Here is a 17,831-nt window from a genome sequence, read left to right on the forward strand (position 1 = left end):
GACACACATGATAGGAGAGGGCCAACTCCTGCAAGTTGTTCTGTGACCTTCACACAGGACACATGCCCACACACATACATGCGCACACAACATAAGTAAATGAATGCAAAAAAATAAGTGAAAAGGAGGACAGGAAATGTTCCAAATGAGCAACGCATGAGACTTCTTAGAGTGGAAACAACAACCCTTCCACTTGGGAAATGTCCTGCTGCACAAGGTCATCGGTCTATTTTAGAAACCAAAGACATAAGTTTAATTAAGCAGAGCAAGACTTCTGTGTTACAAAGGGGGAGGGAGGTACCACTCTAAGAGCATTAACCAGGACTCTGAAGTGTCCACAGCCAACATCACAAACATGCTCTACATGGGAGAACAAGGATGCTTTCTGGTGTTGCTTCCACAGCGTATAGCAAAGCCCATATATTATTATGCATATCATTCCTAAAAGTTAATTGTTTTCTTGTCTCTGCTATGCTTGCTTAGGAATCAGAATCGGAAAGTTATCCTTTTTAAAATTTTAGTGCCAGGGAGATGGCTCAGAGGGTTAAAGCATTTGCCATGAAACCTGACAACCTGAGTTTGATCCCTGGAAGCCACGTGGTGCAACAAGTAGAGAACTGACTCCTACAAGTTGTTCCCTGACCTCCCAATGTGTACCACGGCACACATAGGCATGTGCCCTCCCACACACATGCGCATAGGCACAATCAATCAATCAATACCCCCATAGGTTATTATAACTGAACCGAAGACAAGCTCTTCCATGGGGATGTGGGGCTGGAAAGCCACCAGCACAGGAAGGAAACAGCAGAGCCAGATGTGTTCTGCTCTGTGGAGCCAGAGCAGAGTCAGCTAGGAAGCTCTCAGAGCCTGGGTTAGCTGTGAAATAAAATAGCTGAGAGCCTTTCTAGCTAACTTCTGAGCCTCCTCTAGAGCAGAGGCTAAGGAGGGCACTCACAATTACTTTCCTGCCCAACATTATTTCAAAGATGCTTAGTGTTAAGCATTTATGACCAGGTGGTTTCTGGTACCTTTTCTTACAAAGTGCACATGGAACACTCCCAGAGAAATACCTTGGGGAAAGAATCATTTCCATATACTTACAGGTTTTTCAGTTAAATCTGCCAACATATGATAAAGCTCCAAGTTTATTAGAAACAATGGGTCTAACGGGCATGGAGGAGCACACCTGTAATCCCAGCACTTGGGAATCAGAGGCAAGTGAATCTCTATGAGTTCGAGGCCAGCCTGGTCTACAAAGTGAGTCTAGTAGGCCTACACAGAGAAACCCTGTCTCGAAAAACCAAAAAGAAAAAGAAACAATAGGTCCAGCGTATCATATAATATGCACTATACCACCCACACATACACACACACAAAACAAAATATCTTCCTCACATATGCAAAATTCTAAAAACAAACAAATAAACAAAAAACAAAACACAATGTTCATACAAAATGAGTGCAAAACTCTTAAAGTCAGACATTTAACCACTTTTCAAACCCAAGATCTTCTGGTCGTCTCACACGGTCATGTTAGGACTTCCTGGGGTGAACATGACAGCGCTGGAGCTGGGGCCCCTGGTGTCCCGAATCAGTTTTCTGATGCATCTTCTTCTCAAGTCAACCTGGGAAACTCTAAGGGCTGGCTGGAGGAGAACCCACAGGAACAGACACAGTGGCTTCCATGAGGGCACAGATGGCCTCAGAGTCCCAGCTAGTCCCAAGAAGGAACTGTGGTTGACTCGTTTTAATTTTGTGTGTGGTTTGTGTGTAGCATATGTGGGTATGCAGACCTGTAGGTGTGTGTGTGTGTGTGTGTGTGTGTGTGTGTGTGTGTGTGTGTGTGTGTGTGTGTGAAGGCAGAGGGCAGTGTTACATGCCTTCTACATTGCTCTCCCTACCTCACTTTGTTGAGGACAGGTATGCCACTAAATCTGGAGTACACTTGGGGATATGCCACCTCCCCAGCTGGGAGGTAAGTGTCAGGTATGCAAACTCAGGTCCTCTTGCTTGCCCAACAAGCACACGGTCACCTGACCCATCTCCGAAGCCCTGGCTTGCCGCTTAGCTGAAGCCATGCCTCCCCACACACCATCTTTGCATTAGCTGCTCAAGAGAGGATCTTGGGTCAGTAAATTAAAATATGAGGGCATTTTCATTTTGCACTCTGAAAGGTAAGTTTGGGAAGTGCAAATGCCCAAGTTTGAGAGTAAAGTTTAAAAGAAATTCTTGTCTGAGGGAGGAAAAGGGAAGGAAAAAAAAAAAGCCAGTCAGGGCTCTCCCGACTCTGCTGATCTGGGCTAAGCTGTCTTTCCTAAAGGCTAAAGCTGTTTGTAAAGCACGCTGGCCTTTGACAATAGTGACAGCATTGGCTTCCCCTTTCCCCAAAGCCTTGTCTTCCTTATCCGGAGAGACTGCTGTGACTGACCTACAAACCCAGGCCGCAGGCTTCAAAGCTGTTTACTCACTGGCTCTGGTAGGTTTACCCTGACGCAGCACCAGTATCTCACAGGGTCCCCTGTTGTGACCAAGGACATAGCCTTAAAATGTGGCTGGCTTCCCAGGCTGTGGTCATGGAAGAATGGAGAAATGACCCAATGGGTCTAATCCCCTGACCTTTCCTTGGCTTTAACCAACTGCCCAAATAAATAAAACCAGCAGGGGCAGCTCCATTTCCCAAATGAAATCCAATTTATCCCTAAACACGCAAGCCTGCTTCAACGTTTAAAATGCTTGGACCATCTAAAACCTGGCAGCTCGTTCTCCACAAGGGCAACGTTTCCTCTAGGAGGCACTTGGCTGGCCAAGCCCAAAGACATTTGGGTTGCGGAGCAACAAGGGAAGGGTACCGTAGGGATGCACTGGACACAGGTCAGGCAGGGGTGTGGCTGAACACTGTGCTGCTAGGCAGACCTCTCTCACAACAGCATTATCCAGGCCAGTTTTCAACTGTGCTTGGGTTGAGAAACAAAGGGATCAAAGAAGAAAGGCCCATTTGCCAGAGTACTACAGGATAGCAAACGTCTGAAGAACCCCATCTCAGTGTGTGTTACTTGGTTTAAAGTAAGAATTATGCACTTGGGCCAACGAGATGGCTCAGCAGATAAGAGTCACCTGTCACGAAGAGGGATGACCTGAGTTCAGTCCCCAGAACTCGCATGAAGGAAGAAGAGGTCTGATTCTCACGGAAGTTGTCCTCTAACCTCCACATGCACACGTTCACATTATCAATGTTGCATTTGACATGGCCTAGAGTTTTAGAGGGACTCTCGATTGGGGGCTGCCTCAATTAGACTCCTTGTGAGCATGTCTGTGGGGCATTTTCTTGATTGATAATTGATGTAGGAGAACTAGCCAGGTGGTTCTAGGTTAGAGAAGAGAGCTGGCTGAATTACAGCAGGAGAGAGCAAAGCAGTAAGCAGCAGTCCTCCATGGTTTTTGCTCCAGTTCCTGCCTTGAGTTCCTGCCTCACTTCCCTCAAAGACAGACTATGACATGGATGCATAAGATGAAATAAACCCTTTCCTTCCCAGGTTGTTTTGATCATGGTGTTCATCACAACAACTGACAGCAAACTAGAACATACACACATGATAAATAATGTAAAAATATTTTTAGAGAATTACACATTTAATGTTATCAGGACCAAGGAAGTAAAGTACCACTGTGAAGTACATGGCCATGTATGTGACATGGGACATGATGAGGTCTGTGATGGTCAGAGAATAAACGTTCATGTATGTCATTCAGTGCTTAAGAGCACTGCTGGGCTGGAGATGTGACTTGTTGAATTGCTTGCTCAGCATGCACAAACCCTTTAGTTTGATCCTTAGCACTGTGTAAAGCAAGCTTGGTAGCACACCCCAGTAACCCAGCATTTCTGAGGTAGAGAAAGGATGATTAGGAGTTCAAGGCCATACTTGTCTATATAGGCATTTCAGGCCAGCTTGGGACACAGTACCAACCCTGTGGAAGGAAGGAAGAAAAGAAGGAAGGAAGGAAGGACTACTATGACAATTATATCAGCCTGTGAAGCACTGTTGGTCTTACTCTAGCTTAAAGAAATTATCAATTTTGGGGCTGGAGAAATGGCACTGACTGCTCTTCTAGAGGTCCTGAGTTCAATTCCCAGCAACAACATGGTAGTTTACAACCATCTATAATGTAATCTGATGCCCTCTTCTGGCCTGCAAGTGTACATGCAGGCAGAGCACTGTATATATGATAAATAAATAAATCTTTTTTTAAATTACCAATTTAAATAAAATGAAATATCACCAAAAGATATTGCCTATCTTCATCTCTTATATCCTAAGGAACTTCTAGTGGTCAAGTGCTTGGCATTGGACCCAGATGATGGGGAGGCCCAGCAAGGAATAGGATCTCAGGTCCATGCCCCAGGGCAGAAGGCAGGATAGGAAACTGGACAGGAAAAGCCAATGGATGTGATTAAACCAGTGTTACACAGTGCCTATTATACACAAATTACACAGATACCTAAATAAATTAGGTCATTACTGTTCTGACAACACTCTACTCCCAACGTTGTATGATTTTCACCTAAGAGGGTTCCATGTGAACATGATGCAGGAAGATAAGGAAAAAGAGGTCCAGCAGTTTAAACGAATTGTGGGACCACCCAAATTAGAACACCTCACCAGTTGCCATTTCTTTCTCCTGGGTATGACTGCAAAGCAGGTAAAAAAAGATTCCATTCAAAGTATCAAGCACTCATAGTTGAATTCTTGCCAGATATAAGTCATATACAGATGTTAAATTTAAGCCTATTTAAATTTGTGATTATTTGGTTTTGGGGGGCTCCTATATATCTATCCCTGAGTATGTGCATTGCATACTCTCTGTTGGAAGCCCTGGTATGCTAGTCTCTGGGTGTGTGCATGCACTATGAAGGCAGCCTATCCCTGAGAATGCGCAAGCTCTCTGTTAGAGGAATTCCTGGCCCAAGAAGACAGTATAAACAAAGACAATCCAGAGGGAAGTCAGTGATAAGATAAATGAAATCCAATAACTCCTGGCTCTCCCTCCACCTACTTCCCTCATCTTGTTCCATCAGAAAAACAACCTGAGCACTAGTGGAACTACACTGTGAGCTGCGCTCTCAGAGGCCACTCAGTTCCCTGCTCTGGGCTGGATGGTTCAGGGTTCGAGGACTGCTTCCTCATTAGGGCAGTGACTGTGGCTCCCCTGATACTGAACCAGGCCATGTGCAGACAGCCCCCTGCCCTTGAGGACAGGACCAGCAAAGTACAACTCAGGTAATTCAGCTGTGGCTCAAGATGAAACTGAATGGATGGATGAATGGATAGGTAGATGATAGCTTGATTTTTAATAGATAGATGATAGATAGATAGATAGATAGATAGATAGATAGATAGATGTTTAAATTTTAATCTGCCATTGACAGAAAATGTTACAGATGAAGTAGTGACACAGACCTGGAGCTCTATGGTGACAAGTGTTACCTACTCACAGAATCTGAAGCCTTAACTGGGTCACAAAGTTTTTCTAGTTCACTCTCATCTCTATTTGTGATTTCAAAACTTCAGAAACAGGCTAGAGAGACGGCTCAGCAGTAAGAACACTTGCTGCTCGTGCAGAGGGCCTAAGTTTGAGTCCCACATGACAGCTCCCAACCATCTGTAACTCCAGTTCCAGGGACTCTGGATGCCCTCTGGGTTCCATGGGATGCACATAAACTTGTGCAGCCACACATAAACAAATGAATTACTCTTTATTAAGAACACAAAAGGATTAAAGCAAGCCTATCCATTTAACCTTCAAAGGACACACTGCAGTCAGCCTCAGCCATTGGCTTCAATTTCAAGCATTTGTTTATTCTTCATCCTTCCTGACTTTCAATTCCCATTACCACTAAAGGCTAAGCAATGGGGGAGCACTCTGGTGCAAATAGACTGCCACATACAAAACAGGATGGGGGAATAAAACAGAGATGTGATTGTGAGATTTGCCACTAATACTGGATTAACTGCAGCTGTTAATGCAATATCTAGTGTTTTGTTTTTAAAGTCTAAGGAGCTGTCCATGTTTTCTCACGGTACAGTATTCTCTACTTCCACCTTTACCTGATTCCAGGGATGGAACCAAAATAACGTCTGCAGGCTTTCCAGCAAGCACGTCTGCTCACTGAGACATCTCACCAGTCCAGTCTTTTAAAGACGATCTCTTAACGACAGTCTGTAATAAGTTGTCAGGATTCAGGAGGGCCTTTCTTGTTACGAAGCTGCAGGCTCCAGCTTAACTTGCGCCTAACATTTCACTGCTTAGTTTTGTCAAACTGCTTCAAAACAAATACCTAAGCCTGGGTACACAAGACAGTCTGGTTCATCTGGCAAATGCCACCAGCCACTGTTCCTCTCAGATACACATCTGCTGGAGCTTTATGTGACAACAGGGTGCAATGTGCAACTTCTACAGACCCATGGAGTTCAGGGGGGAAGGGGAAGCCCAGAAGCAACACCAAAACACACACTGCTCATACCTGCCATTCCTCGAGGAAGGAAAAATACAGACTGTAGGCTCTGGCAAACAGTCAGTGAGCTGTTCCTAGCTCTGACCCAGTTTTTGCAAGAGGACAGCTAACACAATTCCTTGGCAAACCCTTGCCTCTCGCTTACAGGGTCTATGGAAACTAACCTATCAGTTCATTTTATAATATGACCCTCTTCTTTGCCCCTGACACTGATGCTTGTGCTCTGAATAGCTGTGATACACTAGTCTCCTTTGAAACCAAAACTATAAACGCACACACACACACACACACACACACACCGTGACTAGATTTACAGGTGCATGACTCAAAAATAAGGTGAATCTAATATAGACCTGGTCTGTGCATCTCTAACAACAACAAAAGCCCTAGCCAATAGCTAGACTATAAGAGTTCATTTCTAAAAACATGAAAATTAGGCAAATGCATCACCCCACAAAGTTATCTACTTTTGGAAGTCTAGATTCAAAGCGCCCATCAGATAGACAATGCTTGCCAATTGCATCACAGGTAGTTTCTTCCCAAGTGAAAAAGACAAACACCAGTTTAATAGGTGACCCTAATCGTATCCCTGGCAGCAATACAAGTAACTTCAACTCCAAACCTGGAGCAATTTATAGAAGGAATGAGCTCCGGTTCTTGCTAAAGGTGAATGACATACTTAAGAAATGTAGCAAGATGAATGGGGGGTGGGGCTCCCCAAGTCCATGTCTAGCAAAGGAATATTATGTTTCAGTAGCCTAATGGCAAACAGGCTCTGTGTCTGTAACCCTCTCTGCTTACAGTGCAGCTCCCCCATTATTCCCCTAAATTCCCAAGTTTCTGCTTTAGTCACTTGTCTACATTAAATATTGCCACTGTTGCACAATATTGAGTTCTATGCCAAGACAGAACATCAGGAAGTCACACCAACTACATTGGAAATAGAACTCACTCCCCTGGTTTTCCACATTTAATTCACAATGGTAGCTCTGGTTTAAGAATTACAGTTGTTTACTTGGCTCCAAATTCGCTACACTATAATGACTCTCTCTTTTGAGGCAGGGAGAGGGATAAAGGGCTGTTTTAATGCCTAAGGATATTCAGTATCAGATTGCACGTTTAACTCCTGCTAAAGTTTTTATTATTTCTTTTTTCAAAAGAGCTTTCACAGTTTACCTTAAAAGGGAGGGAAACTGAGATGCCCAGGCCCCTCTGAACTGTTACAGTTGGCTTCCGTTGCCCTTTACTAGGTGAGAATGCTTTTTACCAGATGAAGGATTCAATCCAGGGAAAATTATCCTCACAAATAGGGTCTTTGTGATTTAAATATGAAATGTAAAAATACTTTTTCAGATACTGTCTATATGAAATATAACAAAAAGGAAATTCAAAAGCTTTATCATTCAAATGCTACATATGGGGTTGGATATGTAGCTTAGTTGATAAGAATGGCTTTCTAGCAGGCACAAAGCCCTTGTTTCACATGACCCATATAACCAAAGCACTTGGGGGACAGAGGCAGGAGAACCAAAGGCCAAGCCTGTCCACCACTGCGCATATATTTAAGGCCAGCCCAGGAGAGGTGGTGGGAACAGGACCCTTGTGACTATGCTCCTAAGACTCAACAAACTCAATCTATTCTTATACTAGAAAAGCAAACTCTCTTGGAGATGCTCTGTTCTCTGCTCCTGAGACAGTGGGAAGGGTACCAGAAAATAAAAAGTGTGAACCACTCTTCTCTGCTATGGGCAGAGTATAGGTCACTGAGAGCAACTGGCATCTCATCTTTATCTGTCTTCCTTTCAGTGGGGAAAGTAAGGAGGGGAGGTCATGGTCTCCACCAGCAGCCTATGCCACAATATACATAAAAGACAGTACTCTCCCTGGGTAACTTCAGAATCGCTATCCCCACCTCAGGAACAAAAGACCCATGGAATGGTATCTAAGTGATCCTTTGAGCTCCTAAAAAAGGATGTAGCAAGTATTTAACTTTGAAATTAACTAGGAAGCTGTCTTTCACTGCCCAGTTAAGACCACAAGTGACAGTAATTCACAGTCCTTACCTGGTGGGGGGGGGGGGGGGCGGGAAACACTTTGTATTTCAACTGGAGTATACTGTAGAGAAAACAAATTTGGCAACCTAGGCTGGCAGAGTTTTGTTTTGTTTTGTTTTCCTGAACTATTAGAATATAGACTTAAGACTGGGAAACACAAGAATATGGGTGCTAGGGAAGATCTCCCCGTCCCCACCCCAGTTACAAGCTCTGTGGGTCATTTTCTGAACCAAACAAAAGCTTTGTGGGAAATGCTTGTTCCCTCTGACCCAGCTGCAACTCTGAAGTGTCATCACAGAAGAACCTAAGGTTCTCAAATATTTACAAAATGAAACTGTTTCAGTCTTAACGGTGTTTTGTTTTCAAACACCTTATTTGTCCTAAGACGACTATTACTAACACTAGAAGCAGCTTTTTAAACAAAGTAGCTCAAATAAAATTATGCATGAACACTCTAGACACGCAGAACTGTCCACCAAGGAGAGAAAGCCAGGATTCAAATTCCACTCAAAGATGTGACATCCCTCCCTACCCCCCCCAACCCCTGCCATGCCTCTTCTCTATCACACTTCCCAAGATGCTTCATGCTTTCCAGACCCACGGGATCCAACCACTGCATAACAACTTTACCAATACCGGACAAACGTTCTCCCCCAGGGTTGGCCTGGAACAGCAGATCCTGTTTATAGAATAACTCTGCCCCAGATGACCAGACTACTGTCTCCCAGCAACTCCAGGAGCCACTGATGGATTAACAAAAGCGTCCAGCTATCTTTGCCTTTGTCTTTCTCCTTAGTTTCTTGCCATCCGCCTTCTGGGAAAATTATCTGGGCCAAGGAGAGTACAACTAATAAAAGTTTCTAGTTTTAGTGTACTCAGAAGTTATAATAAGAAAAACAATAACCTATGTGAGTGAATGTATTCCAAAAGTAAGTATAAAATAACAAAATATATCATCTTTACACTCATGGAAAGAATTGTAGCTAGATGTAAGCATTGACAAACAACAACAACAAAGGTGGAATATTACAACAAATTACATAACTATCAGGAAAAAGAATACAGACCTTTAATATCCATTTAACAAATGCTTATTAAAAGACCTGTACCAAATTCTGGGGAGGTTGAGAAGACAAGACAAAAAGCCTGCCTTCAAAGAGCTTAGCACCAAGAAGTATAGGCAAATAAGCTAAAAAATGAAGGGCATTTTCCTGTTATGATAAATCCTAGGACAAAAATAATACATAAATAAACAAGAGTGATAACTCCTGCTATTGCTGCCTCCCAGGGATGTAACCACCTACTTAAGACAAGATGATGAGCGTTAACCACTTGGCACAGCCACCTAAGCATTAACTTGCACATGAATGCACTTGCATAGACACTCCTAGATGCATCACTCCCATTTCTAAGAGAGAACGCATTTGGAATAAAATGCGAACATCTTAGTATAATTTAATTGCCTTTGTTCAATTAAGTTACAAAATAACCACATTCATCAAGAATCTGCAAACCACAAACAACAAAACAACTAATTGTGACTAAAACATGAAAGTCCAGGCCCTGGGATATTAGTACTACCGAGTGTATTATAAATTTTTAAAAGTACTATAGCTGCCTTGTCCATTTTGTAAGGGCCCCCAAGGATCTTGGTTTGGGGACTAGCACCACAAACTGAATGCTACAATGTCAGAGCCGGGTTTAAGCTTCCTGTTATTTGGGGGAGGGGTCATTTTCAGAGTCACAAGACTTTAGACCTAGAACCAATGTTAGGAATGCTCTGACCTGGCCTGTCCACATTATCAATGGGATGGCCGGTGCCCAGAGGTAACTGTTAGCTCACAGCAGGGTAGCACATCAAAGAGCCAGCACAGTACCTAGGGCTCTGAGCTTCACTTTAAGGATCTTCAGCTGGAACTTAGATTTCTATGAAATTTATTGCTGTGACTGTGCTCTGCACATTTCAACTTCAGTTACTAATTCTTCTGTCTTTTACAAGTAATGGTACCTCAAGCTAATTACTGACCAGGGAGCTGTGTATGCCTGAGCGGAGGGACCTTGTTGAGTAAACTGCCTCCAACACTATTTACTATGATAACGGTGGAAAGATAGAGATCCCTTGTTGGAGGAAAGACATCTTCCAAATTTAGTTTGCCTCAGAACAAAAGCCCCAGACAATTCGTTTTGAGATGATGTATAGGCACGTGGGAGGGAAAGGGGGTCCAAAAACGATGTCCAAGCTATGTAGGAAAGAGGGGGAGTCCCAGAGCTGCCAGAAGGGTGAGGAAGAAGGAGCAGCTGGGCCCAGGGCAAACATTTGACCACACCCCCCGGCCACGCCCTCCCAGCTGCCCGCAGAGCCACAACGAATTGAAACAGCAGCGCTAGCTGTTAAGAATCCGAAGGCAGAAGTCGCCATGGCAACCGGATTCGTCTTGCAGGCAAACTATGCTTCAATTCACTAGGTCCGGCTCGAATCTCCAGAAACTATCAATTCAATGGGGGCAAAACGGTCACCGGCAGCATTTGCTCTGGGTGCTCTCCCGAGGTTGACGGAGCGGGTCAGAGGGATTGGAGGGCAAGAATCTATTCTGAACACAGTAAAGCATTTTATGGGGAGGCGACAGAACGCCCCAAACCTTGGTTGTGAACAACGTGCAAAGCCCGGAGAAGGGTTTGATGAATGTGAGTAAACGAACGAATGAAGCTGACGGAGAAAGGGGAAAGAAAACAGAGGACTTTAGAGTTGTCGGGCTTCGCCTCTCTCTGGTCTCCAGTTAGAAGACAAGCCAATCACAAACAGCTGGGTTGGGGCACCAGTTGGATAAACCCGATTATCCAGCCCTCCTGCCCCCACAGCGAACCTTATCATTAGGTTATCCGCCACACCATCACCCCCAAGGTTCTAGGGAGGGCGTTTAGCTCCCGCCCAGGTGCCCTTTGCAGGGCTCGATTCGGCAGAGCCAAGACAGAGACGCGACCTCCGAAACAGGACTCGGATAACTCGGTCCAGTCCCCCGGAGGCATAGCCTCCCGGCGCCGCAGCCAACCGCCGACTTGCGGCCTCCGCAGTGCCAGGTTTCCCTCTTCTCTCCGCACACAGTAAGCTCGGACACTGACTGGATTACAGTCACTCCCTCCTTTTTGAGTATGGCTTGACGGCGAAGGTGCCAGAGATGGTGGGGGACTCTCGGCCACCGCCGTACCACCGGATCTTACGAGCCAGCGGCCCAGGAGCGCCGCCCGCTGCCGCAGCTCCCGCAGCCCTGGCCCCGGAGAGCCTGCGGCCGGGAAGCGAGCTGTACCCGGACGGCTCCACTGCCACCGAGAGAGCCTCGGAAAGAAAGAAGGGAGGGACCCCATCCTCAGGGACGCCTTCTTTCAGGCTCGTCTCTCTCCATGCCGCGCTGCAGCCATTTTCCAAAGCCTAGATTGGCAGCCCGTAGCTGTCTCCGTCCCGTTCCCACCCAGATCCAACCTGAAGGACGAGTTTAATATTTACCTACCGGCCCAGGAGCTCCGGGAAGCAGCAGGAGGGCGCGCCGAGAACAGCGCGAGGAACCAGCACGCCCACCCCACGCCACGGTACGGTGCCGCTAATGAATGAGTGCGGCGGGCGAGCTGAAGTGTCCCCTCACCTGAGCAGCCGCTGCATGCTGGAAAGGCCGCTCAGCATTCCCGGTACAATGGGATCCGGTTAAACAGTTCCCTTCACAGCCGCTCGTAGGTTACCAACTCGCAGGTGACATCACCCTCGCCTCGTCTGATAGGATACAATGTGGCGCCCACTGCGCAAGGCCGCACTGGGCAGGCCTTTAGGATTCTGGGAGTTGTAGTCCTATTCCTACAGCTAAAGCCGAAACACCCTCTGTATCCTCGCCCTCAAGAACTACATTCACCGAAGTGCGTCTCTGTCCCACTGTGCCCGCCCTCTCCCCGCCCCTCCAGACCCGCCCCCTCCCCGCCCTCCAGTTGAGTAGTGCCTGTGGTGGTCTTTCAGAAACCTTAGGAGCAAACTGCTTGGGCATGAGAGAGAGGTACCCAGCATTTCTACCCTTTGACTTGACCTCTGCTCCTGCCAGAGGGTAGGCTGTTGGACCAAGAGGCGTCCTGAATTCGCGCACACCTACCAGGCACTTCTGATCGACTAGGCTCTCCTGCCCCCAGCTGGGAATGGTTCATAAAAGCCTTTCTCTCTCTTCCCTACTCAAACCCACTAATTTATAGGACTCCAGGGGTTCTGGGTTAAATACCGAGTCGGTATTCCCCCCTGTCCCCGAGGATCAAACAACGCCAGCTGAGAAAAGAGGAATCCCCTTGCACCACGCTTGGTTCAGTTCACCTTTCTCCTCTTTTTTCTTCTCCCCACCTATTAACCAAGACCAACTGACCAAGACGAAAGCCCAGAACAGCTCAGTCGCCTGACTTGACAGAAAAACCGCCGCCTGTCGTTAATGAAAATGCAGTGTAATAGAAGACAGAGACTGTCACCACAACCCTGAGTCCGCAAGCCTGCTGCTGTGGAGATAATACTATCGCACAGCCATGCTTTTGTTCATCCCTAAAGAGACTCCCCTAATCGGGAGCTCTGGTGGCTCTCAACTCCTCCGAGGACAGCATGCATATCTAAAAGTTTTAGTTAATTATACATACATAAAATTTAAAATCTGCAACACTCCCTGTACCCTGGTTCCCCAACACGTTTCCTTTCAAAAATATAAATGGTTTAAGACCTTCCTTAAAGCAACAGAGCCCTTCAAGGATTGCCTCGATCTTCAGACACCTAAACGTGTATTCAAAGGTAAGCAAATGGTGTATAGTGGACTTCTGACCCTTCTGGCAGATTTTAGGTTTATCACATAAAAGTTTTCTGTGTCCTGATCTCATTCAATGAACACCAAATATGGATAACGTCGTAACAGGGGAAGCAAATCTCCAGGTGTCTTTTTACATGGAAAAATGATCTATTTATTCATCTTTCAATGGTACCGCTGTGATCAGCTGACATGCCCACTTCCACCAGCAAAGTTAAGATTTTGATTCTCAGGAAAAGAAGACTGACAATTAGAATTACAACAACTCTTCACCTAATTGCAGGTGGACTGTCCCCAACAGTCACCACCTATCCCTCCTCCCTTTTCAGCTCGACTAAGGTTCAAGTGACATATATATTCTTGGAATGAGATGACTATCTCAGAGGAGAGAGAAACTGAGGTTTTGTGAAAGAGGAGGTTACTGCTGGATTCTAATTTTCTTTGACAAGCCCTTTCGGTACAGCCCAAACCCATTGTCCTTCCCAGAAGCAGGATAACTTTGTTGCTCTTCTGATCTATTCTGTCCATTTCAAATATTATCTGAAATGGAACCCAGACAACAGAAATATTCCTTTGGCCATCAGACCAAGGGTACAAGCAGTGATGCTCTGGCTCATGGCTAGGCTTGATGTAGTGCACAGTTCGCTGTGGGAAAATATTCAGAAAGAAACCCGACCTGGCATGATTCTAAAGGCTCCGTCAATCTTACAACTGTGGAAAGCTTTTAGGTGGAAACATAATCAGTGAGCCTGAAATTTACTGAGTCAATAAATTGAACTTGGAGCCTTTCTATCAAGCAAGGGTTATCCTTATAGATAAAAGCATGTTGTTAAGGCGCACTCAGAGAAATAGTTTTATAGAAGAAATCACCTTTCAGCTCTCTTGGCTCTCGGCAATAAAGAAAAGGAATAGACTCTTGCCCAAAGAAAAAGAATGCATTCTCTATAGCAGTATTACAGGGGCTGGTTATATAGCTAGCTGATCTCCACATGTAAAGGACCACATGCACAATAGACTACAAAACAAGGCTGTGTGTGTGTGTGTGTGTGTGTGTGTGTGTGTGTGTGGAGAGAGGGGGGAGAGTGTCAATCAACTTTAAATATAGATAATTAAAACACTTGGTGTTTGAAAATGGTTTTTGTAAGTGGTGATGGATTTAAACTGATCCCTGCTGACTGTTGCACTGGTAACCAAGGGAAACAAGATGGCTCTTTAGCATCAGAAATGCTGTCTACAGACCTGACATCAGTGGAAGCTTTCACACTTCCACAGTGACTTAGAGGAACGCACACACATACACACACAGACATTTTTACACACTCGTTGTATATGTCAGTATGTATATTTAATTCTTTCTATGAAACTCAGTCTCAGAAACCATGAAAAGCACTCATTCTTTCTGGGTTGAATTTTATTTCAGGCCAAAAGGGTTTCCCTTTTTATTTTTAAACAACTGATCCTTTCCTGGATTTATCTTACAGAAGACCCCCACCTCACCTAACAATTATGGCGTATTAATTCAGAACACTTGGAACCAGTGAGACTAGAGTGTCTCTGTGGGGAGACAAAGGCATCACGGGGCGTGTTGCTGATAGTTCGGAATCACATCTTCAGTCTCTGGTTACAAGGTTTTACTTCAGGGAGGAAATGAGACACCAACAGAGAAAAAAGAACGTTAATGGCCTTAGGTGTGTTGTCACATAACAGCTCGGGATTTCGCAGCAGTTAAGGCTATATTGCTGAGTCTGGGTTTGGGATTGGGCCATTTTACTGTTGTTAACCCTGCAACTTTGCTTACATGTATTACTCAGTAAGAATATTTCATATTTTTGCATATTAGATGAGGTATGTAGAAACACATTTTTTTTTAATGAAGCAGAGTTGGGAGTTAACAAAGATATTTTAAAAATCTACTTAAGCGTGAGGGTTAAGAGAAAGGCCAGCTCTCGGAAGAAAGTAGGAGACACCTGAAAGCTGTAAAGAGAAGCGCAAAGTAAGGTTTACTCAAAGGTAAGTGCATGATCCTCGATAAAGAGTTGCCAGGGGCAAGGAGAGACATTTCTGAGGTTGGAGGCAGGAGGAAGGGAGAACCTCACGCTTCCTCCTCTGCAGAGCAGCCCTGGGTGCTGTTTCTGGTGGGAGTGGTGGCATTTCCCTCGAGTTCCGGCTTCCTCCAGGTCACACTTAACAATACCTTCTCCCTTTGTTCCTGCAACCTAGGAGTGAAATGGCCTCCTGCTGCTGCTAATTTCTTGGATCCATCTGAGATTTCTGAGCTCTTTTGTCACCACTTCTGAGCTCTATTTTGTATTTGCCCTATTTTTTTTTTTTAAAGTACAACAGTCTGAGAGTTTTAATGATACTCTCACGTCTTAGTTAAAGCTCCTTCAGAGGGAGGCAACAGAAACTTTCTAGGGTACTTTATGCAAAACAAAGAACTTATGGAGCGACCTTATCAGAAGGAACAGGAACCAGGCTCGCTCTGGGGCCCATGCAGTGGGGGTTTTCAGACCACTTCTAGTAGCCTGGTCTTGGCACTTTTTTTTTTTCATGTCAAATTCCCGAGCGGAGCTGATTGTGCAGCCTCAAGGCAACTCTCCCTGGCTTCCCACCCACAGCCATGGTTCTTGAGGTGTAGCTCCCTAGAACAGCAGCCCCATCATCACTTCAGAACTCATGAGGTACACAGATGCCGCCCCCCAGCAAGGGCAGTCTGCAGTTCACAAATCCTCTGGCTATTCCTGACACCGTGGTAGCACTCCGTACCTCATCTATGGCTAGGAGATGCCGTGCTCAGGTGTCATAACTCAGGCCCTGCGTGGCTGGGAGCCTTCCCAGCGGAAGGCCGCCGGCGCTCTGAGCCTCACAGTGACTTCAAGTGATGTTTTGTAAAGCTGGTAAATCTATCAGGGTCTTTACAGTAAGGCGTGGCTCCTCCGGGAGGAGAGTGACTTCTTCGTGTACTGGGCCAACCAGTCAACTTAGCATTCCCAGCCCCACCCACCACATCCCCACCCCTCCCTCACCCCTGCCACTTACCTCAGCTCCCCTCCTTGTCAGCTGCTTCATGGCTAGCTGAGTCACCTTTCAGACCTGCCCTGCTTGAGCCACTGACTCTGTATGGCTACTTGAAATTCATTCAGATCGACAGAAGAGACTAGAGCGATGGCTCAGTGCTTAAAAGTGCGGGCTGCTTTTCCAGAGGAGGCAGGGCTCACTTCCCAGCGCCTTCATAGATGATCGGGACCCTTTGTAACTCCATTCCCAGAGCATCTGATGCTTTCTTCCGGCTACTGTAGACACTTCATGTGTGAAGTGCACAGACACACATGCCGGCAAAACATACAGACATACAAAATAAAATGTTAAAACTGTTCCTCAGTAACAATAGCCACACTTTCAAGTTCTCAATAACCACGTGAGGTCAATGGCTACTATATTGGACCTGGTGTGTATCTCACCATTGCTAAAATGGACTTCACTGCTCTACACCCCTTTACCCATACAATTTTCATCTTACCACACTAAAATCCTCTTTTTCCATGATCTTTCTAGGTAGAGAGAAGGGAAGAAAGAGGAGGTTAGGAAAAGAGAAAACTAACCCAGCTTGTGATTTTTAAGCTATGCCATATGTAAATCACTAAAATGGCACATGACTCCAAAGGAAAATGGCCAATATTTTTGTGCAAACAACACACACACACACACACACACACACACACACACACACACAGCTGCTGCTCATATTTAAAGGTGCTCAAGCTTATTAGGAAATATAAAGGCCAAACTGGATGTTACTAAATACCATCAGTTAGAGAAATAAATGGAGCAAATTGACATCACACAGGTCATAAAGAACAAGTTTTGATATGCCCTGGTACAGCTTCATTTAAAAATAATAGGCTGTCGTCGGGCCCAGTGGTGCACCTAAGTCCGGGACAGCAAAAGCTACACAGAAACCCTGCCTTGAAAAACCAAAAAACCAAACCAAACCAAACCAAACACCCCCCCCCCCAAAAAAAAAGAAAAGAAGAAGAGAGAAAAAAGAATGAAGGAAGGAAAGGAATAAGACAATGGGTTGTTTTACAAGCCCTGCTACCTGGAACTGAAACTTAACAAAGTGATATTCACGTGAAAACTGTGGATGGACTTTCAAGTTGAATGGCGGGTGTATGCAGTGTGATTGCACTTACATAAAACAATACAGAGAAGTAGAACTAACCTCAGGGGACGGGCAGGGGAGAGGGCGTGAAGCAGGTCTCTGAGATGCTGGTATTTCCCAAGTGTTTTTGTCTGAGCACTGTTTATGTTTTGTAATAATTCCTTATGCTATACACTTGGGGGCTTATCCACATTATGTATGTACCTTGTATAATAAATAAAGTAGCATTTAAATTAAAACTAAGCCAGATTATTTTAAGACCATTTCCTCAAAATATTATTTTCTAG

The 17,831-nt window shown here is 45.2% G+C and overlaps 1 protein-coding gene across 5 annotated transcripts in view; it reads right to left on the reverse strand.

Moving 5' to 3' along the window:
* Positions 1-17,831, reverse strand: part of DAAM1 (dishevelled associated activator of morphogenesis 1) — a 179,920-nt gene that overhangs the window by 151,539 nt on the left and 10,550 nt on the right. Inside the window, exon 1 of one of the 5 annotated variants that reach the window (XM_084792140.1) lies at positions 12,207-12,330. The exons of 1 other annotated variant lie outside the window; for it this stretch is intronic. The gene's annotated coding sequence lies outside the window, so the exon portion shown is untranslated. Of the gene's footprint in view, positions 1-12,070; positions 12,331-17,831 lie in introns of those variants that run through there. 3 more of the 5 variants (XM_084792138.1, XM_084792139.1, XM_084792142.1) reach the window with 3 other exon arrangements.

This window comes from Acomys minous (assembly GCF_964271855.1).
Source record: "Acomys minous genome assembly, chromosome: 8".
Lineage (NCBI taxonomy): Eukaryota > Metazoa > Chordata > Mammalia > Rodentia > Muridae > Acomys > Acomys minous.